Raw genomic sequence first — 26,581 nt, forward strand, 5'->3', positions numbered from 1 at the left:
CACTGCAGGACATTTAACCACATCCCTGACCTTTATCCACTAGGTGCCAGCGGCACTTCCCACCCTGCCCCCTTGTGACAATAAAAAAATCAAAAAAGTCTCCTGACATGGCCAAACATTCCCTGCTGGGAAGTACTGCCTACTTAGATGGTGATGTGCCAGCAGCTGGGGTCTGGCTGGCTAGGAGTCTGAGGAAGAGCAGAGAAAGAAGGGGCGGCCACAAACCAGACAGGAGAGGGAACAGGTGCGCGCCCCATGCATCCTCTCCTCGGCTCCGGCAGGGACGACAAACAGGGCCAAACGTGACCCCAGGAGGAGGTCCCTCTGAAGGATGCCCAGCAGGATCCTGGTTGGGAGAAGAATGCTTGCGGGAGGAGAGAAACTCTAGGCCAGGCAACTGGCAAAGGGCACCCTTACTCCCATGCTCTCTTTTCTCCTCTCAGAGGACTGCAGCAAGAGAGGAAGACACGGGGAATCTACGGGAACCTGGAATTCCCAAACCTGTTTGGGAGCCACGAGGGAACCTGGAGCAGGAGGAGGAGTGAGCCACGATTCACCTGGGACAGCAACATCATCCTGCCCCTTCAGGCCACCTGCCAATCCCACACCTCTCACCCCAGGACCACGGTCACCTGGGAAAAGCAGAAAGGGACTCGGATCCTTATCCTGGGAGCAGAAGGAGAAAGGAGATGGGGGTGAAGATGAAAGAATTCTGAAGTTCAAGAAATACGCACCGACAGAGTTCACAAAGGAGACAATGTTTTTCGGCCAAGTGACAACAAAGTAGAATGGGCCTGGGGGTTCGAGGAAAGGAGAGGCAGAGAACGGAAACACAGACAGCACGAGGACCCCCGGTGCCAGTTCTGGGTGAGGCCCACCACAGAAGGGGCCGTTCAAGTTTCATACCTCAAGCAACATCTGTGAAGGTGCCAGCAGCACCATCTTTTTCTAGCAGAGAGTTAGGTACCAGGAGGCAAGGAATTTCTCTTGGTTCCCAGTCGGAGGAACCTCCCTGGGTGACCAGAGGTCCCCGGCATGGTTGGTGAGTCCCTGGCGCTGCACCTCCCCTGGGCTCCAGGGCCCACGGCCTCCTGAGACCATCAGGGGCTGTGTTCTGGGCTCTGTGCGTCCAGCATCTCCTTACATCCACTGGGGAAGAAGCAAGAGTTAATGGGAGGCAAGCAGAGGGCCGCTGCGGCCCAGCTGTGAGCCGAGGGCAGAGGCCCTGGGCCCGCCACTTACGTAAGTGCTGCTCTGGCTCTGCTCGGGCCCTGGAGCGAAGCAGGGCTCTTGCCTCCCCTGTGCTGTGTATAATCTCCACTTTGGCAGAGGAGTCCGCCACAGTTTCACAGTTCAGTCACAACAGATACTTGCTTCCCCCCACCCCTTAAGAATTCAGCAAATTTTCTTTCACTAATGATGCCACGGAATAATACTACAGACTGTGGCGTAAGATTGAGATGCTTTCCCCACATTTCCAAGCATTTTTCTCTCTCAAAAACCACTTTATTTATTTCTGGTTCCACTTCAAGAAGAAGAAGAAGGGTGAAAATGAGATGGTGAAGAGACAGCTCAAAACATTCCATAATTACAGCCTTTGATCCTGGGATCTCAAGGCTCCAATCCCAGATGGGACAGGGTTGCCCTTTACTAACTCAACAGGGGCGGATCCATTAACCAAGAATATACCCCTCTCCTTTTTTTTGGGGGGGTGGGCAATTTTTTTAGCAATTACCTGGTGGCTCAGATGGTACAGTGTTGGCCTGCAATGTGGGAGAACCAGGTTCAATCTCTGGGTTGGGAAGATATCCTGCAGAAGGAAATGGCACCCCACTCCAGTATTCTTGCCTGGAAAATCCCATGGACGGAGGAGCCTGGCAGGCTACAGTCCATGGGGTTGCAAACAGTCAGACACGACTAAGCAATTTCACTTTTTTTTTTTTTTTGGCTGTGTGACTGAACTTAGTTTCCGGATCAGAGAGTGGAGTCCTAACCACTGGGCCTCCAGGGAAGTCAAAGAGCATGTGTTTTGATACAAAGTAGGCCACGTTTGCTGTTCATTCTTTCTCTTCTGGCCCCTTACCCCTTATCCTGGAATCTATGACCTCACGACTATAGAATGAATATCACTGAATCATTCATTTGTCCTGGGACTTCACTGAAGATAAGTTTTGCTTAGTAAACCGCTTCTTCAGCTGTAGTACACATCTGAAAAATATTTTCTGAGATCTTTAAAAGTATAAATTTATAAATATTATAAATATTAACTTCCTGTTAGTCCTAAAAGGTTCTCTAATTACTGAAAGCCATAGTTTGTTACTCTAATACAAGTTGTTATAACACATACTCACTTGAACATTAAAACGTTACATTTCTTTAAGTATACTCAGTCCTTTAACTTTTTACCAATTTGGTTGGGTCTTCCTCAATATCAGTTATTCCCAGATGGTGAGCTTTTAAGAAATAACATCAAATACCTGATGTTTTCATGAGATGACAGGTCAAGAAGAAAACTAGGTTTTAAAAATATTAATTGTACTAACACTAATACTGCAATCTAAGTATCAGCAGAGCTATTATCTATAGGCATAGCTCTCACAGAGAGCATGCAGATGTTTTGAGACTCGCTGACACTGGGCAGCTCAGTTCTAGCAGGTTCAATTCCAAGGTGGCCTGTCACTATGGTGGGAGTCAGATAAACCTAAGTCCCAACCCTGACTCAGCAACTTCCTAGGGCAGGTCACTTGGGTCTTGGGTGATGTATTTAACCTCCCAAACCTCAGTTTTCTTTTATAAAATGGGAATGGAATCAGTGCATACAGGGTAAGTTTCACTACAAAAATCAAACAAAGTTTATGGCAGGAGTCCCCAAGATCTAATGCTTGATGCTATGAGGTGGAGCTGATATAATAATAACAGAAATAAAAGCACACAATAAATGTAATGCACTTGAAACCATCTGCCGCCCCACACCGCAATAACTCACGGTCTGTGGAAAAACTGTCTTCCACAAAACCCATCCTCCATGCCAGAAAGGCTGGGACCGCTGCTCTGTGGGCAAGCACCCTTGACGGGCATGTGGGCGGTCAAGCAGAAGTCTCAGGCTTCCTGCCTCTGCCCTCTGTCCCTGAGCTCCCCTATCACCAAGGTGGCCCCTGGTTTCTGGGCACTGACCCTCTCGTCTGCAGCCGGTTGTGGGGACTTCAGCGACCTTTGCTGCCTGTACACACACAGGCCCCCTTCCCCCATTAGCCGTCAGACACACACAAATCACCGTCTTCAGTGCCTGGCGTCATGGTCCGTCCTTAGTGTGGCCCAACCTGCCCTTTCTGAGCTCCTTGCAAACTCAAGTCTTCTCATTCTAACTACCCAGGCTATCTCCCTGCTTCAAAGCCTTTACACAGCGCCCCCGGCCTACACTCTGAACTCCAAACTATCTCACGTGGCTTCTGAGTCCTTTCATCCGGTTCCCGACCACCGCCAGTTCGCCGGCCACCACTCCTTTCCATCTGCACACTCTACAGCCAAGCAATTCTACATAAGGTACCGGAACTTTGATGCTATCTTATCACTCAACTTTATACACACTTCTCTACCTAGAATACCCTCCTCCTCTCTTTTATTCGGCAAAGTCCTAGACAGTCTTCAAAATTCACTCAAAAGGCCCCCCACTTGGGTGACAGTCTGTCAAGTAAGTAGTGACTGTGTCTCGTACCTTTGTCTGTTGCTGCAAGTGCCATGCTGTAGTTATTTTTCATGTTTTCTTGTAATTCACTGCTGCTAAGTTGCTTCAGTCATGTCCGACTCTGTGCGACCCCATAGACGGCAGCCTACCAGGCTCCCCCGTCCCTGGGATTCTCCAGGCAAGAACACTGGAGTGGACTGCCATTTCCTTCTCCAATGCATGAAAGTGAAAAGTGAAAGGGGAGTCGCTCAGTCATGTTCGACTCTTAGCGACCCCATGGACTGCAGGCTCCTCTATCCATGGGATTTTCCAGGCAAGAGTACTGCAGTGAGGTGCCATTCACTAGACCACTGTAAATATCTTCTCTGGAAGGTGAACCCAGGACTCACTCTTACACTGAGTAGTTACTCAGGAAATGTTTATGGTGTTGAACCAAAGAAGCTGGTGGGAAGAGCCACTGAAAAGCAGGGGCTGCAAGCCACTGGGAGAGCAGGCAGCGGGGGAATTTGACAATATTCCCATTGAAAAAGGGAAAATGGTGGTGACTGCCAGAGTTCAGAAAAAGAAACCCTTTTTATGTGGTTACAACTCTAACACATCAATTATATTTACCTAAAGCCCGTGGAACTCCAAATTGTAGTTTCTCCCCAGCCTCATTATCTTATAAAGTTCCCGGCTCTGAGGAATGATCGTAGGCAATTATGTTTGCAGTTTTTGGCGATGCCAGTTCATGGCTATGTTTTTCTGTTCACTGAACTGGCTCATTTCTTCAGGAGAACAAACTGTTCCGCACTGAGGCAGGAATTGGCTGGGTTCTAACAAAAAGATTTTTCCCCCCTGACAGTGTTTTTGCAAAAGACCCAAGTCAATTTATAGCCAAGTAACAAAAGGTCAGAAAGGTTAGTCAAGCAATGGGCGTAATTCCTGTGTGTCACAGCCAATAAAGGAAATGGGTGGGAATAAATAGTATGCAATTTTAACCTGAACTTATTTGTGCAAAACTATTATTGTAAACTATACAAAGGGACCCATGGCTTCCAATACAAAGGATTTCCCACTCTGTTTTTTTTTTAAAGATACATTTACTGTGATGACCTCCAATTCTTCATTTTCAAGTAGAAAAATGTCAAAAACTTTTTCACACTAATTTTGAAAAAACTTGGTCATTGTTTTGCAGCCCTGAAACAGAAAAATAATCACATAAAAAAATTAAAAGTTTCCCAGTTAAATCGCAATACAATTTCCATGGCTGAATTTAATACAAAATCTTTGCCAAAAGAAAAACAAAATTAACCAAAAGACAAGGTGGAGAAAAAGGCACTACAAAGGCCAAAGTTTATCGGTTTTAATCATGCTAGAAGTGTGACAAACTACTGCATTATTCAACAAGCATAACAACAACAAGAAATGCCTGCCTTTAAAGCAGACACGAAGAGCTGACATCAGAGGCAAGTAAACGGAAGACAGATGAGTAACAGCCTGTACCGGGCGGCCAACCAGGCCCAGGCCCATGGGTCTGGGGAGTAAGGAAGCCTTTCAGATTTCAAGGCTGTTGGAACTTTCCACCCCAATTCCACCATCATGATGTCTATAGTAGTCACATTTAAAACAGCCTAATCATCCAAAATCACTGCTGCCATGAAATGAAAAGACGCTGGCTCCTTGGAAGAAAAGTTACGACCAACCTAGACAGAATATTAAAAAGCAGAGACATTACTGTGTTGACAAAGGTCTATCTAGTCAAAGCTATGGTTTTTCCAGTGGTCATGTATGGATGTGAGAGTTGGACCATAAAGAAGGCTGAGCACCGAAGAACTGATACTTTCCAACTGTGGTGTTGGAGAAGACTCTTAAGAGCCCTTGGACTGCAAGGAGATCCAACCAGTCAACCTAAAGGAAATCAACCCTGAATACTCACGGAAAGGACTGATGCTGAAGCTGAAACTCCAATATTTTGGCCACCTTATGTGAAGAGCTGACTCATTAGAAAAGACCCCGATGCCAGGAAAGATTGAGGGCAGGAAGAAAAGGGGAGGACAGAGGATAAGACGGTTGGAAGACATCACCGACTCAATTGACATGAGTTTCAGTAAGCTCCAGGAGATGGTGAAGGATGGTGCTGCAGTCCGTGAGGTCGCAAACAGTTGGACATGACTGAGCAACTGAACAATAACAACAATCATCTAAAAGTGTTGTTGTTGTTGTTTAGGTGCTAAGTTGTATCCATCTCTTTTGTAACCCCATGGACTGTAGTCCACCAGGCTCCTCAGTCCATGGGATTTTCCAGGAAGAATACTGGAGAGGAAGATGAACAGTTAAACAGAACACCATCATGGTCCTGGACAAGATGCTGTAAACCATTTCTCTCCCAGCCTCCTTGCTAAGCACAATTATAAATCCTGTAAATAACACAAGAGGCAACCAAAGGAGAAGTCTGAAAGGTTGGGAAAGGAAGGTAAACAGGTTAGGGACCCCAGGACTAAAGGAACAGTGCAGCAGCAGCAGGGCAGCTCGTGACTCCCCTATCCAACTGCAGAAGGAGGCCCGGGTCAAATATTTCCCAAGCCCCATCCAGACTAGCAATAGACGGCAACCCAGGAAAGCACATCCTTCCTATGATGGAATGGGAGTTCTGCTGACAACACCAGGCCAGCTGGGAGCACCAATAAGGAGGATAGGTCAGGAGCCCACTGATACGAAAACTATCTGGGAAAACACTCTCCCTCCCTGTAGGGCCCCCAGGAAATACCCTTTATCCCAGCGAGATGGAGGCTCCTGTCGCCTACGTGAAGGCACCAGGCATTGTGGCCTGGGAAAACTTCTTCCTTCCATCAGCTAGCACCAGCAAGGTCCAGTGGGAGCCCCAGCTGCACCAGATAAATCGAGCAGACCAAAACTGTAACAGCAAAGGCTCTGAAGAGTAAATTGTCAATGGAACCACAGCCCATAAAAGTAGGTCCCAATTTGTGTACTAATCTAAAGACAGTGACTTCCTGGTAAAATACAAGGTTTAAAAAGGACCCAGAGTTTCCTAACATAATAGACAAAATGTCTAGAACAGAATGGGAAACCTCCTTACCAAGAACCAGGAAAACCACACTTGAATGAGAAAAGACAATCAACTGACACCAACACCGAAGTAAATCTGATGTTGGAATCAGCTTACAAGAGATATTAAAGCAGCCCTCACAAAAATGCTGCAATAAGCAACTGCAAATTCTCTTGAAATAAACGAAAACATAGCAAATCGCATCAAAGAAACAGAAGTTATAAAAAGGACCAAATAAAAATCATAGCCCCGAAAGATGTAGTAATAAAAGTAAAAAGTTTCTAGATGGGTTTAATAATGGAGACGACAGAGGATAAAATAAATGAACTTGAAGATGGGCCAATAGAATTTACCCATTATGAACAAAAAAGACCAGCCTGAAAACAAATGAACAGAGCCTCAGGAACTTGTGAGACAAAAACGAAAGATCCAACGTTCATATCCCCAGGGTCCCGGAAGGAGAATAAAGAGATGGGCTGATAGTATTCAAAAAGATAATGGCTGAGAATTTCCCAAATGTGATGAAAGACATAAATCCACAGATTCAAGAAGCTGGGCAAGCCTCAAATAAGTAAATTCAAAGAAATTCATGACAAGACACATGATTAAGTTCCTGATCATCAAAGACAAAGAAAAACCCTTGAAAACTGAGAAAAACAACACAACGTCTAAGGGAAAACTGATTCAACAGACTGCTCTTCTGAAACCATGGAGGCCAAAAGGAAGCAGCACAATATTTTCTATGTTGAAGGAAAAGAACTGTCAACCATGAATTCTGTATTTGGGGAAACTACACCTCAAGATCAGAGGGGTAAAGACATTCTCAGACTAAGGAAAACTAAAAGATTGTGCAGCTAGAAGACCTACCCTTTAAAAATGGCTAAAGGAAGTTCTTCAAAGAGACAGGAAACGATTTTAAAACAAAACTTCTTGGAGCATTGGTTAGGAATAAAGAACAAAAAAAGGACATGAATATATATAATAGACTATCCTTCTCCTTGTGAATTCTATATCATATTTAGCGACTGAAACAAACATTATAATACCATCTGATGCTCAATATGATTATATATAAAAGGCAGGGTGGAAGTAAGGTTTTCACATTTCAAAGTGGTGAATTATTGATACCAGTAGACCGTTATAAGCCAAATATATATACTGTAATACTCAAAGCAGCCACAAAGAAAATGAATGATACAAGGAGATATACTCAAAAACACTACAAATACTATAAAATCCTTTAAAATGTTCAAGTAACCAAAGAAAGGCAAGAAAAGAGAAACTGGAGGGAAAACAAATAATAAAATGGCAGATTAAAACTCTAATGTAAAAATTTTTTGTTTTTGTTAAGTCATATCTGACTCTTTTGTGACCCCAGGGACTGTAGCCCACCAGGCTCCTTTGTCCATGCGATCCAGGCAAGAATACTGGACTGAGCTACCATTTCCTTCTCTAGGGGATCTTCCCAACCCAGGAATCGAACCTCTGTCTCCTGCCTGCACCTCCGGCACTGCAGGCAGATTCTTTACTGCTGAGCCACCAGGAAAGCCCTAATGTATAGATAATTACCTTAAATGTACACGCTCTGAACACACCAATTAAAAAGCACAAATTGTCAGACTGGATTAAAACCACAACCCAACTATATGCTGTTCACATGAAACTCACTTCAAATTCAATGAGATAAGTAGGCTGATGAGCCTCTTGATGAAAGTGAAAGAGGAGAGTGAAAAAGTTGACTTAAAACTCAACATTCAGAAAATGAAGATCATGGCATCCAGTTCCATCACTTCATGGCAAACAGACGGGGAAACAATGGAAACAGTGACAGACTTTATTTTGGGGGGCTCCAAAATCACTCCAGATGGTGACTGCAGCCATGAAATTAAAAGACGTTTGCTCCTCAGAAGAAAAGTTCTGACCAACCTAGACAGCATATTAAAAACCAGAGACATTATTTTGCTGACAAAGGTCCGTCTAGTCAAAGCTATGGTTTTTCCAGTACTCATGTATGGCTGTGAGAGTTGGACTATAAAGAAAGCTGAGCGCTGAAGAAATGATGCTTATAAACTGTGGTGTTGGAGGAAACTCTTGAGAGGCCCCAGGACTGCAAGGAGATCAAACCAGTCCATCCTAAAGGAAATCAGTCATGAATATTCATTTGAAAGGACTGATGCTGAAGCTGAAACTCCAATAATTTGGCCACCTGATGCAAAGAACTGACTCATTGGAAAAAGACCCTGATGCTGGGAAAGGTTTAAGGTGGGAGGAGAAGGAGACGACAGAGGATGAGATGGTTGGATGGGATCACCAACTCGATGGACATGAGTTTAAGTAAACTCTAGGAGGTGGTGATGGACAGGGAGGCCTGGTGTGCTGCAGTTCATGGGGTCACAGAGAGCTGGACACAACTGAGCGACTGAACTGAACTGAAGTAGACTGAAAATACAACAGACAGAATATCAGCAGCTCCTTTAAATTGTGCTTATGAATAATTTTTAATGATATGAGAGAATGCTAAGAATAAATCAGCAAATATTTTGAAAATAAGATACCAAATGTATATACAGCATGACTTCACACTGTATGTAAACAATTTATAAATGCCTAAAAAGAATTCATGTTAGGGTATCACCACTAGCAAGAATCTCAATTATCTTCATAATGTTTTCTTATATTTTTCAGATTTCTACCACAAGAATGAATGGCTTTTATAATCAGAAAACATTATTTTTTAAATTCTCTTCAATTCAAGCAGCCTATTAAAGATAACTGCTGCTGCCCAGGAAGTAAGACCTAATATTTATTATCAGTAGCCACCATTAATGTGGCTCTTTCTACTGTCATTAATGTGGTGATTTGGCTGTCTCTCCCTTTCCTGCTCCCCAGAGGACCAGAGGTACAAGGCAGATGGCCTGAAAGACTCAGAAAGTCTTCTCTCTGCAAGCTTCATGCATGAGATCCAGGAGATGGAGGTAGGGAGAGGAGGAAGCTGACGGATGGGGGCAGCAGAGCCGGTCTGCTGGAACCCTGCCTCATTCCCAGTGGTCTCCAGAGTCACTGCTCCAGGCCTCCACAGGCCTGACCACTGAGCGGGGAACCATGAATCTTCAGCCCATCACCCAAGGCCACACAAACACGTCTTGGTTCTCACAGCCCCACAGAGCCTAACAGGAGGACCCTCCCGCCACGCTGGAGGCCACAGTACAGAAGGGGAAACTCTTCTATTCGATACTGCCAAGCCCGTATCATTTTAACACCCTTGTCTTCCTTTCTTTCCCAAAATCTCTAACTTTATCCAGGATCCCAATGATAAGCGTCCTACTGTAACAGACCCAACTCTTTTTCTGGCATTTCAAGCAAGAAAACTCAGGTAATCTTCAATTCTTCCTTACCATTAATGTGTATATCCAATCTATTATCATAAGGAAGATTCAACACAAAATGCAGGAGGTAGCAAATGCAGCAGATTTTTAAGATTCCCTATCAGAAATCTGTTATTCTTTTACCAAAGATTACCTTTACCCTTAATTTTTTTAACAATTTTTTATTGAGCTCTGATAGTTATTTAGCCACACCATGTGTCACGGGGGATATTAATCCCCTGACCAGGAACCGAACCTACACCCCCTACATTGGAAGCTCAGAGTCTTAACCACTAGACTGCCAGGGCAGTCCCATCTCCACCCTTTCTTAACAGAATGAATACATGACCCTCTTGAAGTCAGAGCTGAAATCTCTGACCAAGGCTCCTTCATGTAAAAGATGCTTCTTTGTTGATATAGGGCTTGATTTAACAGTTAATGAGACTATTTTGAGACTTTCCACTGTTATGATCAATTCTGGAAAAGTTGCCTTTTTCTCTGAGGACATAGAATCCCATCTCTAAGGCCACAGGATAACTCAAAGCCAACCTTGACTTTTCAGCACTTTTGCAAATACTGTAGATCACTTAATGCCCCTACCCCTGCCATCTCCTGGAGCTAAACTTTGACAAACGTGATGAGGTAACACAATTTTAAAAATACATGAGCATGTATTGGAGACTCTGTTAACTTTTAAAATAAACTTTTCCTTTACCTGTTCTCTTGCTTTTTGGGGCTAGAGTGGAAAAAGCATGAACACTGGAGTTAAAGAGTGTCCCTGTTACTTATTAGCCACATAACTTTGCAGACTCTTCATCTATAAAATGGAAATAAGTACACATGCCTCTTGTGAGGATTAAGTAATATATTACTTATAAAAGTGCCTGGCGTATCAGAGGTGCTCTCTTGGATCCGTTTAACATTCCTCCTTTAGTTTCTTTTTTCCAACTACTTCTCATGTATGATTTATGGTTTATGTTTTTATGGAACTAAATGAGTCACCTGAAATTCTTTTGGAACAAAAAAAAAAGCATTTAAAAATATGACATAAAAATAGTAGACACTCTGCTGGGAAGTAGGGGTGGGCACTGACTGGGAAGGGATATGAGGCAACTTTCTGGGTAATGATATCTTTGTAGGAGTTTGTTACACAGGTGTATGCATGTGGCAAAACTCAGCAAATGTACTGTTAAAATTTAACTATAATGAAATGTACCAATCTTACCTCAGAAGAAAAAAAACTATCAACAAATAATGACCTCTTCCTTGGTGACATGCATGCCAAAGCACTGAGCGGGAATGGATAAAAAACAGGATGGACAGACGGACGGACAGAGCAATAGAAAGCACAGAATAAAATGCTAACGTTCAAACCTGGTGCTGGGTGTACGGCTGCTCAGTGTAAAAGCCTTTCCGTTTTGCATTATGTTTGAAATTTTTCTTAGTAAAGTGTTGGGAAAACAGACTCAGTGGAAAAGAATGGAAGGCATTCAGTACACATTAGCTCTCTTCCAGAACCTTCCCCCTGCTTTCATTCATCCATGTGCCTGCAAACACTTCCTAGGCACACGGTGTAGTATCGCCTAGTACAAACTGCTTAACTTCAAGTGCTCAGCATCTGTCCCCTCTTCTATGGAATAATAACTACATGTGCCTCATGGGGGTGTTGTGTGGATTGAGATGATAAACATATAACATTTAAGTTCAGTACTTGACATGGAGCTGGTGCTCGATAAATGTTAGCTACTATTATATAAAGAGCGAGGGCATTATAGTATCATGGGTATTCAGTATCAAGCAGTGGATAGAAGCCCTGACCCCTAACTGACTGCTAGGGTTCAAATCTCAACTTTACCACTTTGTAGCTCCGGGCAAAACCCTTAACCTTTCTGTGCTTCAATTTCCTGTTCTTGGAAAAAAGTGGTAACCGGGGGTTATTATGGGGTTATTGTGACAATTCAACATGATGTTACATACTAAGTGCTTAGACAGTGGCTGGAGCAGTGTAAACACTCGTCATTGTTAGCAAACTCACTGTGCTGGGTACCTAGAGAATATGAAGAAGAATGGAATGCGCAAGTCCCTGACACCTCAAGGAGTTGGTTATCCAGGAGAGGGGAGGGCCATGTCAACAGAAGCATCCCAAAGTGGCATGTGATGTGTGCCACAGGGGAGATGTACTCCTCTGGGTTTGGGATACCAGAAAACGGACTGATGATAATGACTGAGGGAGACAGAGCCCTCGAGTGAGCGGCACTGGGTGATCTGGGACTTGAAAGCTGAGAACAGGAAGGACAGGGCTGGCAATATGAAAGCACACGGTACAGAGAACCAACCAGAGCTTAATGAGAGATAGGCAAGGGCAGGTTAGAAGGTGTGAGGCTGGAAAGAGACTGGGATCCGACGGCAGAAAGCTTGCTTGATGAATGTGGACTTTGTTCTGTAAAAGTATTTTGAAAAAAATGACCATCCATTCATATATTCCATGTATGGAATGTGGAAGAGGTAGGTCTTCAAAATAAAACCTTTTTTAGAAAAAAGAAAAAAAGAGCCTTAATTTTTCTGATAAATAAATATTTATCCACTGCACTCTTTATATAGAATAACTAAAAATTCATTAGAATTACTATTTTACCAATTCAAGGCATCTCTACTCAATAAGAAGGCCCAGAGGTTCCAGGAGGGGCAGGAAGTGTGCAATCAAGTTAGTTAGCACCACTCATTGGTTCACTGCTTTCAGGCTTAGTTTGGAATCTGAGCCGAGATTAAATTCGGGAAGGGAGAAAGGTCCAGGCAGCAGAAGAGAAGGGCTGGCTCCCTTTGGATGCTGCCAGCTGGCCGTGCTGTGCCTCTCGGAGCTTGCTTGGCCTCGGTAAACACATTTCGTTTGATGGCTGTAGACACAGAGCAAACCCACGAAGCTCAAATTGTCTTCAACATCAGAGCCCTGAGGGGAGCGGTCCACAGATGGGAAAGCTTTTACAAATAAAGGCAGCAAATGCTGCTTCCAAATTATGTAAATTAAATATATGAACTACACATGAAAACACCTTTCCTTTCAAGTGCTATTGGAAGGAAATTAAACTAACATAAAAAGGTTTAAAAGTTAGAGGACTGTATATAGGGAAACTTCTATCTTGGTGTAAACCAAGCCCTTTTAGTGGAGGCACCTTTGAGTGAGTGGGTGGGCTGGCTGTTTCAGGCTCAGAGGAACAGACTCCTGGTCTGTAGGCTCAGAGTGGAGCATCGCTGTCTGGCTCACTGCTGTGTTCTCTGGGCCTAATACCGTGCCTGGCCCATAGTGGGTGCTCACAAAATATCTGTTAACTGAGTAAGGACATGATCTAGTCCCCAGCTTCGTAAATTCACTGGCATTATTAAATTCTTAATTGAGTGGGGTAGAACTGGTTTAATCCCAACTGAACTCAATAGAAATACATTAGATCCACCCCACCCCCATTTTAGCAGGGGTATAGCTTTCCAGGGGGCCTCCCTGGGGGCTCAGTGGTAAAGAACCCACCTGTCAATGCAGGAGACACAAGTTTGATCCTAGGTCAGGAAGAATTCCTGCAGAAGGAAATGACAACCTGCTCTAATATTCCTGCCTGGGAAATTCCAAGGACAGAGAAGTCTAACAGGCTACAGACCCTGGGGTCACAAAGAGTCAGACACAATTTAGTGACTGAACAACAACAACAACAGCTTTCCAGGAGCCCCACTATTTCTGAAATTTACCCAGAATTGTCTGTTTCTAGGTGGCTCAGTGTAAAGAATCCACCTGCCAAAGTGGAGTCACAAGAGACGTGGGTTTGATCCCTGAGTCAGGAAGATCCCCTGGAGAAGGAAATGGCAACCCACTCCAGTATTCTTGCCTGGAAAATCCCACGGACAGAGGAGCCTGACAGGCTATAGTCCACGGGGTTGCAAAGAGTCGGACACAACTGAGCGACTGAGCATGCACGTATGTCTGTTCCTAACATGAGAGCACCTGGGAAACAGAAGCCCCAGTCAGGTGGCCACCTGAGAAACAAAGTCAGACCTTCTAGAAAGGTCTTCCACCTACATATGTAGCGAGACCAGCTTTGCGGCAAGCACAATGCTCCCCCCAGGCCACTGTGGCATCTCGCTCTCGTGGACAAAGGGAAATGTATTCTGATGAAATCCAACCCTCCGGATCCTTCCCAGGCTCCATGCAGACTCCCAATCTGGTGTCCTTTTGCAGCATTCTTTACTTAAACAAGCCATAAACCCCTTGCTTTTAAGATTTTTCTGTTTATAGGGCTTTAATTTGACCTCTAATGACCAAAGAGGGACTTTCATCTCCATATGCCTCCAGAGGATCACTCGGTCTGGTCATCTCTGCACGGATGTGCACCAACTTTTCAGGCCATTTTGGCCTCAGCAGCAAATGCTGGACAGTATCTGCAGAGAACCCTAGAGTAGCCAGTGATACCCACTCATGGCTCTGTTTAACACTACTTTGATTTTTTTTTCCCCTTAAGTGCAGTATCTTGTATTGTCTAATTTTCTATCCACTTGGCCTCATAAAATTTTCAGGAAAATCTCCCATCCGCATAGCTTTTTACTACCATACCCTTTAGAAAGGTCTAGGAGATTCAACAGATCTGGAATGAGCCTAGAGTGAAAGGTCATTATTAGCATGCACCCACTTGGAGAAGAGACCTTAACTCTAAGCTTTCTTTCCTCTTCTGAAGCCAGTTTCTACCCAGGACCAGACAGTTTATCCCATGATGGCTTTTTACTTAAAAGAAAAATAAGACAGAGAAAAAAACAAAAAAACAAAAAGTTTTTAAAATTTGAGCTAATTTTAGACTTACAGAAAAGTTGCAAAAAATAGTACAGAGTTTCCTTATATCCCTGACCTCGTGTCCCCGACACACTGGAAAAGACCATGATGCTGGCAAAGATTGAGGGCAGCAGAGGATGAGATGGTTAGATGGCATCACCAACTCAAGGGATATGAATCTAAGCAAACTCCAGGATATAGTGAAGGACAGGGAAGGCTGGCGTGCTGCAGTCCATGGGGTTGAAGAGTCAGACATGATTTAGCAACTGAACAACAACAACAGTGTCCTCAAATCTTATATAACCCCAGTAACTGAACAGAGCCAGGGCGTTACCACTGGCACAATACTCTTAACTAAACCAAAGATCTTGTTCAAATTGCACCAGTTTTTTTCTATTTCTGTCCTTCTTCTGCCCCAGGATCTATCCAAGATCCCCACTGCATTTTGTCATTATTTCCTTAGGCTCCCCTAGTCTGTGACAGCTCCTCAGTCTTGTTATTTATGCCCTTGACACTAATTGGTCATTTTGCTGAATGTCCGTGATTTGGATCTGCCTGAGGTTTTCTCATGATTGTGTGCAGTTATGCATTTCTGGCCCAAAGGCCACAGCCACGATGCCGTGTTGTCCGTAGTGCATCATATCGTGGGGTTCATGACGTTGCTTGTCTTATTACTGGTGATGCTGACCCTGACCTCTTGGCTAAGGTGTTTTCTCCACCGTAAAGTTACTATCGTTTCTTTCCTTTATAGTTAATAAATATGTTGAAAGAGTTATCTGAGACTATGCAACTTCTGGGAAAGGTTTCTGAGTGGCTTACTGGCTCCCTCATTCACAAACCTGTTTGCTTTTCTTAAAAGCTCCAAGAGGTTAGTTGATAGTATTTCCCTTTATTATGCCTGCCCTGAAAGAACTTTGGTTTTTTGTTTATTCAATTATTTATTTTTTTAACATATTTATTTATTTGGCTGCACTGGGTCTTAGTTGCAGCATGCAGGATCTTTAGTTGTGGCATGTGGGATCTAGTGCCCTGACCAGGGATCAAACCCAGGCCTCTTGCATTGGGAGCATGGAGTCTTAGCCACTGGACCACCAGGGAAGTCCCGAGATTTGTTTCTTCTACTTGTAAAAAGACCACATCTTCATTGTCAAAAAAATATGTGTTTATAACCACACCTTTAGAGATTGGTACCTGTTGTGAACTAAACATTTGTGTCCCCCCTGCCACACACACAAATTCATGTTGAAATTCTAAGTCCTGATGTGATGGTATTAGGACATGGGGCCTTCAGGAGGTAGTTAGGTCATCACGGCAGAAATGCGTGAGTGGCATCAGTGTCCTTATAAAAGGGACCCTATAGAGCTCTCTCATCCCCTCCACCATACGAGAATACAGCAAGAAAAAGGTTGTCTGCAACCTGGAAAAGGCCCCTCACCAGAACCCAACCATGCTGGTACCCAGCCACCAGGACAGTGAGAAACAAATTGTTGTTTATAAGCCACCCCTATTTTGTTACAGAAGCCTAACTAAGACAGCACTCTAGAGAGTTTGAGCTACACACACATACACATACATATACACATATCTATCTGAATAAGATCTCTGGTTTAGTTAATTGTAGTGTGCATGTATATGTATATGCACAACACGTGTGTGTGTGTGTGTATTCATTCCCGTGAACCCTTTTTCCTCTTTTAACACCACTAGGGTCAGATACCATAGGCTTATTAAGTCCCAGTCCCACCATGGACTTTAGGAAAGTTACTTAATTCTGTACACCGATTTGGCCAGCATCTGTTATTTGTTAATGGGATAAGCAAAATTAAATAACATTTTTGGAAGAACTATTCACTAAGGTAGAAGTAAACATTTTATGGCCTGTATTTAAAGGAAACCAACTGAACGCGGCCGTGGGGCAGGAGAGGTCACACGGTGAACATCTGCAACTACAGACTCCACATCTGGACCATCGTTCAAAGTGTTCACTGCAGCACTCCTTAGCAACTGGAGGGAATGCTATCTGGTTTCCAGGATTTGTCTACTTCTAGTTTATCAAGTGAGGCTCCAACTGTGTGTAAATTTATCAAATAAGTGATAAATGTGTGGCCCAAAAGACAATTGGGAAAAGATTATTACCTCTCCCACTATTTTCCCCCAGAACAACAACAACAAGAGCTAACAATGGTGGAACACACAGCTTGCACTGGACCCTGTGCCTTCTAAGTATGTTCCAAGCACTAGTTCATTTAACTCTCATCGCAGCCCTTGCTGGGAGGTATTATTATTGCTTACAGTTTACAGTTACAAATTGGGGAAGCAGTACATCAAGGCTGTATATTGTCACCCTGCTTATTTAACTTACATGCAGAGCACATCGTGCAAAATGCTGGGCTGAATGAAGCAGAAGCTAGAATCAAAACTGCTGGAAGAAATATAAATAACCTCAGATACACAGATGATACTGCCCTTATGGCAGAAAGCAAAGAGGCACTAAAGAGCCTCTTGATGAAAGTGAAACAGGAGAGTGAAAAAGCTGGCTTAAACTCAACATTTAGAAAACTAAGATCATGGCATCCGGTCCCATCACTTCATGGCAAACAGATGGGGAAACAGTGGAAACAGTGAGAGACCTTATTTTCTTGGGCTCCAAAATCACTGCAGATGGTGAATGCAGCCATGAAACTTTTTGTTTGCAGCCATGAAATCAAAGACACTTACTCCTTGGAAGAAAAGTTATGACCAACCTAGACAGCATATTAAAAAGCAGAGACATTACTTTGCCGACAAAGGTCCATCTAGTCAAAGCCATGGTTTTTCCAGTGGTCGTGTATGGACATGAGAGTTGGACTATAAAGAAAGCTGAGCACCAAAGAAATGATGCTTTTGAACTGTGGTGTTGGAGGAGACTCTTGAGAGTCCCTTGGACTGCAAGGAGATCCAACCAGTCCATCCTAAAGGAAATCAGTCATGAATATTCATTGGAAGGACTGATGCTGAAGCTGAAACTCCAATACTTTGGCCACCTGATGCAAAGAACTGACTCATTGGAAAAGACCCTGATGCTGGGAAAGATTGGAGGCAGGAGAAGAAAGGGACAACAGAGGATGAGATGGTTGGATGGCATCACCGACTCAATGAACATGAGTTTGAGCAAGCTCCAGGAGTTGGTGATGGACAGGGAGGCCTGGCATGCTGCAGTCCATGGGGTTGCAAAAAGTCAGACACAACTGAACGACTGAACTGAACAGTTTACAGAAGGGCATCCCTGGTGGCTCAGTGGTAAAGAATCCACCTACCAATGTAGGCGACTCTAGTTCAATCCCTGGGTTAGGAAGATCCCTTGGGGAAGGAAATGGCAGCCCATTCCAGTATTCTTGCCTGGAGACCCCCATGGACAGAGGAGCCCGGTGGGCCGCAGTCGATGGGGTAACAAAGAGTCAGATACGACTTAGTGATTGAACAACAACAATGACAGTTTACAGATAAGGAAAATGAGGCACAAAGAAGTTACAAAAAGCAACGTGCTCAAGGTCACTCAGCTAGTGGCTGGCAGAGCCAGAATCTGAACCCAGGTAAGCCTAGTTCCTGAATGTAGGCTCTGAGCTCAACGCTCTCCTATTGTCACAGAAGGCACGAACACACTCTCATCTGGAAGACAGAGGCCGTCCATGAATTTGAATTCTGGAGGAAGCTGAACTGAATAAAACACTCAAATGACAGAAGAAAATCTCTTCCAGGATGGAAAGACCTGAGAGAAGAAACAAGAAGGGGCTCTCGGGATCTCATACATAACTAGCAATCAAAGCAGGTCACTAAGACAACAGCCTGGAAACATCTGAAAACAATGTGTAGGAAGGGACTCCAAGCTGACAAGTTAAACAAGCAGGTTATGTGAAAAGAGAATCCAGCAGTTACTTTTTTTTAAGTAACAGAAGCGCAGAGACAAGGCAATCTAAGATATAAGACCTCAAACGAAAAGAGATGAGTGAATCAGAATCCTTCGAGCAGTCATCTCTAAATAAACACAGTGATGCCAACCCCTAGCCACATGCTCTTGTCATTCCTCCACCACCAAGATGTCTCTAAGAGCTGCAGTCGACAGCGCTATCTGCACTTCTCCAGTGTGAGCTGACCTCCGTACTCTGTGGACTGAGCATGGCAGGGTTGCTGTCAGTTTTCTAACTGAGAAAATCAGTGGCTAAGCGTCTCCTTATCCTACCGAACCTCTGGGAGAACGGCCATTACTCCCATAGCAAATCGTGTCCTCCACACCACTCTTTTCTGCTTCTCCTGTATCTCTTCCCCTAGCATCAGTTTGGCATTCAGGCCTGGTTTGCAATCTCACTTACTAGCTTAGTAACAATGCCTTGGAGCCTTAGTTTCCTGGCCCATAATGTAGGGTGGTAATAATTTCCATACACAGGGCTATTAAGAAGATAAAGTAAGCCATCTGAAAAAGCTCTCAGCACCCCATGCAGGACATGTATTACAGTGCTCAGCACATTTTGATTTCCTGCACATAAAGACTGGTCTTGGCCAAGAGGCCAACCTAAGCCCTTTCTTCTATCTACAGGCTCTGCTTAGGGGAACTTTACATCTGTTCTATGGCTTGGACCTCCTCCTTGGGAGCACATATACCTTTATCTCTGGCCCCTGTATCTCAACTGAGTTTATAACCCATATTTCCAGTTGTTCTTAGATATGTTTTCTTGGATCTCTCAACGATTTTTAAAATTCAGAAAGTCCTCAAATGCTCTTTCTCCAAATTAGTCTCTGCAACCCCCTCCACAATCTACGCCATGACATACGGTAGTCAATATTTCCACCATCTATTATGACCTTCCCTAAAATAAATAAAGAAGAAAACCCTCTAAATTATCCTCTAATCCCAATCTCACCTGAGTCAGGAACAGGTATTTTTAGATTCTACCTCGAAACACCTCATCTTCTCTACCACCACTGCTACCGCCTTGTTCAGCTTCTCATCATCTCTTATCTGGATGACAGCCACAGTCACTTCACTAACTTCCTCCTTGCAGTCTGTGCTTCACACAACAGCCAGAGCTATTTTCCTAAAAACAAGCTAGAACAGAGTCTGCAGCCACAGGATACAAACTAAAACTTGTTGGCTAGGCTTCTCAGTCTGGCCCCAACATCCCTTTGTCCAGCCTCGTCTCCAGCCATCTGGGTACCTTCGGGCTTCTGCCCATTCGCTTTATCCTTTATCTTGAAGAGCCCTACTGGCAGAGTAACACCCAGCTCCCAAGATGTCCTCGCTGACTCAGCGGGACACCATTCCCGCCCTCTTGTGTCCCAGGACACCTGACACATGACATCTTTTGCCATGGTGGTTTGTATACATGCCACCTCCTCGACCAGAAAGAGACCTCGAAGCCAAGGATGGAACCACCTTTCCCTTTGTATCTCCTGCACCAAGCTAAGGGTCTGGCCAGCTCGGAGTGAGGCCTTGGTGGTTGTTACTTCATTTAATCAAGAATAAGAAAATACTTATAAGTATCAGGCTGAAGCCCAGAAGAACTGGTGCACTTCACAGAATAAATGTAAAATGTGAAGGATAAAAATAATGGAAGTAGATGGGGAGCAGGAAGAGAGGATGCCAAAACAGGGAGAGGCTGAGTTTCCTTATATGGAAGGAAAGCTCTAGCATTTGTTTTGATGATAGTAAATAAATATAGGAACAAGTGTTATTTTCAGCACTGAAAGAACTGTTCACCTTTAAATTTTGTCTTAATGTTGAAAAGAAAAGGACACTCCATAAAACAGAAGGCCTAACAGCAAAGAGACAACTAAGCAATATAAAAATTAAACAACAAATTATATGTAGAGAACATAACAAATGCAAAAGCAACCACAAATTAAAGAGGCTAAATGCACCCGTAAGTTATAGAATCTTTAAGACTGGATGAACAGAAGACAAAATCCAACAATATCCTACTTACAAAGCTCTGAAATACAATAATGAAATTAGAAAATGCAACAAAATCACTGCACATGAAACGAATCGCCAGTCCAGGGTCAATGCAGGATACAGGATGCTCGGGGCTGGTGCACTGGGATGACCCAGAGGGATGGTATGGGGAGGGAGGTGGGAGGGGGTCTCAGGATGGGGAACACATGTACACCCGTGTCGGATTCATGTTGATGTATGGCAAAACCAATGCAATATTGTAAAGTAATTAGCCTCCAATTAAAATAAATAAATTTATATTAAAAAAAGAAATTTATAGACTTTAAAAAAGAAAAAAATAAAATTAAAAAAAGAATCAAAGATAAGTATTGCTTTAACCATTGTAAAAAAAAAACTAAAAATGAAACTAATAATCTTGAGAAACAACCAAAAAAGCCTGATTCTTAAAAAAAAAAAAATTAGATATTTTGAAAGCAAAAAAATACTTTGGAAGGACCCACAATAAACTGGTAAGAAATGCCACCTTTAGGGAACTTAATACTTGAGGATCTGGAGTAAGGAGGAAACTGACTTTTCACTCTCATTTTGCATTTATTTATTTATTTATCTATTTATTGGCCACACCATGAAGCTTGTGGGATCTTAGTTCCCTGACCAGGGATTGAATCCAGGCTCACAGTGAAATCTCAAGAGTCCTCACCACTTGACTGCCATGGAACTCCTATGTTTTGTACTTCAAATATAAAACTATACAGTTTTGTACTTCAAATATAAAACTATTAAGTTTTATACTTCAGCTAAAATTTCTCTGAAGAGACTAAAAGTGATGCTGCTGCTGCTGCTAAGTCGCTTCAGTCGTGTCTGACTCTGCGCAACCCCATAGATGGCAGCCCACCAGGCTCCACTGTCCCTGGGATTCTCCAGGCAAGAACATTGGAGCGGGTTGTCATTTCCTTCTCCAATGCATGAAAGTGAAAAGTGAAAGTGAAGACGCTATGGACTGCAGCCTAACAGGCTCCTCCATCCATGGGATTTTCCAGGCAAGAGTACTGGAGTGGGATGCCATTGCCTTCTCCGGAACATAGTCCTACTTACTGTTATTTTCTTTTAAATTTTTGATCATAAATTTTAAGTAAGCTTCATCTAGTTTTCTCTTTTCATTTTTCTTTAACCAGTTTTAGAATACAGTTAGTAGAATGAACTAGGTAATCTGTATCTTGACTTTGGTTAGGTATGAGTTCTGTAATGTGTTTGTTTCTTGAGAGTTTTAAATGATCCGCTAATAAGCCATCAGGGACTAGTTGCTTTAGGGGTGGGGGTATAGTTATTTTTAAAGATGTTGGACAAATTAAGCATTTTATAGGTATTTAGAATTTTACATTTTTAATGAAAAATCCACCTGTTTAGTTTTACCCAAATTTATTAACACGTACGTAGTATTTCCCTACAATTTTATTGCTGCTTTTGTGTCCTATGTTTCTAGTTTCATGCATTTCCTTTTTGTAATTAACTTTACTAGTAGTACCACTGCAGTACTCTTGCCTGGAAAATCCCCTGGATGGAGGAGCCTGGTAGGCTGCAGTCCATGGGGTCGCTAAGAGTCGGACACGACTGAAGCGACTTAGCAGCAGCAGCAGCAGCAGCAGGACTACGTTAAACCTTCCAATTGTGTCATGTCATCTGATACCAAAAATTAACTTGTTAAATTCCAACAGATATTCTTAATTTTAAAATCCTAAAACTAATAACAAAGGTATACTTTCTTACCCTTTTTGAGGTATCTATAAAAATAAATGTCAACAGTACACTTCAAGGAAGAAATGAGACATGCAGTCAGTAAAAACAGGCACAAACTGAAGCAGCATTTTATCCCCGCCGCTAATTAATATAGGCTCAGAAGTTCTTTCCAATAAAAAGCAACATGAAAAAAAAAAAGAAATACAAATACAGTAAAGGCCGAGGCAAATTTTTTAAAATAAATAACATCACTGTAACTTACAAACCCAAAGGAATTACTTAAATGGTTACAAAGCTTAAAGTGACCAAAGTCATCATTGACACAGAAAATCAATACTATTTCTGGTCCTCAAACTTGACCATAGTGAAAATCACTCCAGGCAGCTTTTAAAAATGTCAGTGCCTACAACTCACCCCAGACCAATTGCCTCAGCATCTCTGGGGGTGGGACCGGACATTTGCAATTTATAATGCTTCTAAGGCGATTCTAATGTACAGCTAACTCAAGATACGACTACATTATATATAATTACCTAAATATGTAAGAAATGCAATGCAAAACCATCTGTGATATTCTCAAATGGGAAGGGAAAGACTGCTGTAGTGCAACAGGAGTACAGAAGAAGAAGTCTGAAAGGGGACAGTCAGCTGCAGGGCCAGTGTTTCCAGTCCACTGCAGTGCAGGCAAAGAGGCAGGCAGCTGCCTGAGTGAGTGCAGAGGGACATGAGCCACGGAACGGTGGCAACAACAGCTAATTAGTCTCAGTCCAGATGCTACTGGGATCAGACGCACACATGAAGATTTAACAGAGGCTGAGGAGGTACAAGATTACTTGCATATCTGTGGGAGGTTACCTGTGAGATAAATTCCTAGAAATGCAACTGCTGAGTCAAATGGTATGTGCCTTTAGAAGTGAAAGATCAGCTCTAAAAGATCTTAAAGGTGAACTTGAACAAGCATGGTGTACAGAATGAACAAGACACCACACCTGACAGGACGAGTGGAGTGAGAGAAAGAAGAGGTAAGCTAGAGCTGGGCGAGATGGCTCAGGGCGGTCAGGGAGCAGGTACGGAAATGGCGTCCCAGAAAATTCCTGGTCATTCCATCTGGCTCTACCCTTTGCATTCACTTTACCCCTGACTCCCACCCCCACCCCCACCCCTCATCCCCCCTCCAGCAGAAACCTGAAGGAGAAGGCGGGCAGGGGCCATGTGGCTGTCCAGGAGAAGACTGAAGACCGACTGGAGAACCGTAAGGAGATAGTGTAACTGACGCAGAGTCGGTGTGAAGGTGAGCACTAGAAAATGTGTGCATGAGTTCACTCACGATAAACTTGGCTTGGGGACTGGGCTGGGAGCCTGGTTGTTAGGACACAGTGCTTTCACTGCTATAGGCATGGGTTCGATCCCTGGCTGGGGAACTAAGTTCCCACAAGCTGTGTGGCCTGGCCAAACAAACAAACCTGCCTTATGCCACTTTCAGCTTAGAGGACTGATATACAAAGGCCACTGAACAGTTTTTACTCCATCTTGCAACTCAAAGCTAAAAAATGAGAAAACAGGACTGTATCTTCTAGCCAACAGCAGCCTGGCCACAATCCACCATGAGGCAGGAAGTTCCACAAGTAACAACTGTGGGGAAATTCCCATGGGCTGGGTGGCCCAGGCTGGTGGAGACGCAGCGATGCTCTCATGGGTTGTCCAAGCCCGGGTCCTGTGCATAGAGCCTCCATTACATACCAGCAATAACTCTGACTCCATTTCTTCTGCTTTCTTTCCAAAACACTCTAATCAGCAAACTGAAGAAAGGTTCTTTATAATCATAAATAATGTAATAAATTTGCTTTACTTAAAAAAACTTCAACAACAAAACCCCTCAATATCTAAGCTTGTGAGAGGCACGGTAACAATAAAATGAGTTCCCAACTCTCTCTCTCACACACACACACACACACACACATATAACTTTACTAGGGCACATCTATTTCATCAAGTGAAAGCTACGGCTATTTACATTAATTATTTGCCAGTCTGCTTCATCTTTAGTATTAAGATTCCTATTGCAGAGGGCACTGCCAAGAACATAGCTTGGATAACTTGGTATCCAAACCAGAGTTTTTCAAATCAGTCATTTAATAAAGCAGAAGTTTAAGTTTTGCACTCAGACCAAAAAGCTGACCTTGAACTAAACCTGTATGTTACAAGAGACACAGCACACAACTCTACTTTTATAATACCCAGTGGTCAACCTAAGATAGAATAGAACAGGCTCCTATCAAGTGACCTGTGAAGTCACTTCAACTATATATTCAATATATGTTTTTTAGATTAATCAATAAAAGAATCATTTGATCAAAGAGCTCAGCAATAAAAGTCAAGGAAGGAGAAAAAATGTTTAGCAGCAATAAATATTGGCTATAAAGACTTAGGCATGACAAATTGATGGTAACCGATATATGGCAAGAAACTTAACATTCAGAATTATACTATTTACCCAGGAAACATACTTTTTCCTCACTTCATTGGTCTCTCCAGTTTCTCTCTTCTCTTTGTGCAGCCCCGTATGCATCTTTAAAGGTTCAGCTGTTGTTGCCTCTGCAGTTGCAATCCAGTCCTGCAAAAGAAGTGGCACAGCTTCACTTCACGTGAAAAGAGAGAAAGTGGATTCTGGGAAACTGAGTGGCCCAATCCCATCAGTCTCCAGACTGTACACAAACAGAAACACCACAGGGTGGGGAGAGTAAAAGGGGTCATTGAAAGGCAAACCAGCAATTTAAAATGATCTCAAATGCTAGTAGTGACTGAAAAATACTAATGGAAAAAAGGCAAACTTGTCTCTGATAATAGATCAGAACAAGATGATTCATTAAAATCTCTTTCCACCAATGAGTTTCCAGCTCTCTCTCCTAGCTAAGTATGAGATGGCTTAGCAGAAATGATAAAATTAACTGAGGTGTGGCCTTACAGCTTCAAGGATACAGACCATTAAGGCTGTGCTATTTTCTGATGCTCTTTCAGTCAAAGCCTGGGTTTTTCTAACATGGATTCTAGAGGCACAAAAATGGTTTAGATTGTGAGTTCCAGGCTAAGCTCTGTGACCTTCCTCTTTGTCTCTGATCCTTATCCCTAGGTCAACCCATTCTACCCAGTGGCAATGATGTGCACACAGTAATTCCTGATGAATGAATGAGATAGTAACTATGTTTTCAACAAATGACCAGAAAATCTTCATATGATTTTAAGATTATTTGGGAAATAGCTGAAAAACCACTGCTTTTGAGTTCTTTATTTCCATCCCAAAGTGTTCTCTTTGGGTGAGACGCCCAGTAAAATGTTCTAAAGTGAGTATACCAGAGGGTCTCAGAACTTTGAACGGTGCCTGGGTACACAAGAGAGGGTTGGGACCATGGGTATCTGAATGGAAACAAGTTTACCCCCTCAAGAAAGCTCCCCCAGCCAGAGCAGGTCCAGTGATCGTTCCTGTCAAGCGTTTACTCTGTCAGGCACTGTTCTAAGAGCTTTAACTACATTAACTCATTCGATCTTTTATAATGACCCAACGAGGTAGATTCTATTATTCCAACTGTCCAGATGAGAAGACTAAGGCACAGAAAGGTTAAGAAAACTGTGCAAGGAAATGCACTCTTTACTGCCCTTCACAGGCAGTGGCTCCTGGACACATGTGATCCTGCAGGAAGCTGTCGCCTCCTCCACCCATCTCACTTTCTTTCATTGCTCTTACGGTATCGTAGTAGCTCAATGGCTAAACTAGCTCTTGCTGGAAAACTGTCCTAAAAAATAATTCATTAAAAACTTTAAAGTTCCCACAAATGAAAAAACCTGACCTTCTCTTAATTTAAAAAATTATCCAGTGAACATCACACAAAGGAACTCTCCCTAGTTTTGTGGAAAGCAGAAGCAATCAGGATTTTCAGCTGAATACTTAACATTTAGCCATGACTTCAGCTTGTTACACTTATTTCAGATATTCTGCCCTGCTTACCAGATC

At 43.1% G+C, this 26,581-nt stretch overlaps 1 protein-coding gene across 2 annotated transcripts in view; it reads right to left on the reverse strand.

Annotated features, from left to right (window-relative positions):
* The window catches only part of ZHX3 (zinc fingers and homeoboxes 3), a 63,920-nt gene extending 38,742 nt beyond the window's left edge, over nucleotides 1-25,178 (reverse strand). The window contains exon 1 of one of the 2 annotated variants that reach the window (XM_068987054.1): nucleotides 25,080-25,178. The gene's annotated coding sequence lies outside the window, so the exon portion shown is untranslated. Of the gene's footprint in view, nucleotides 1-1,735; nucleotides 1,803-25,079 lie in introns of those variants that run through there. The other variant, XM_068987053.1, reaches the window with a different exon arrangement.
* Nucleotides 25,179-26,581: the final 1,403 nt, after the last annotated feature.

The sequence above is a fragment of the Capricornis sumatraensis genome, chromosome 15 (genome assembly GCF_032405125.1).
Source record: "Capricornis sumatraensis isolate serow.1 chromosome 15, serow.2, whole genome shotgun sequence".
Lineage (NCBI taxonomy): Eukaryota > Metazoa > Chordata > Mammalia > Artiodactyla > Bovidae > Capricornis > Capricornis sumatraensis.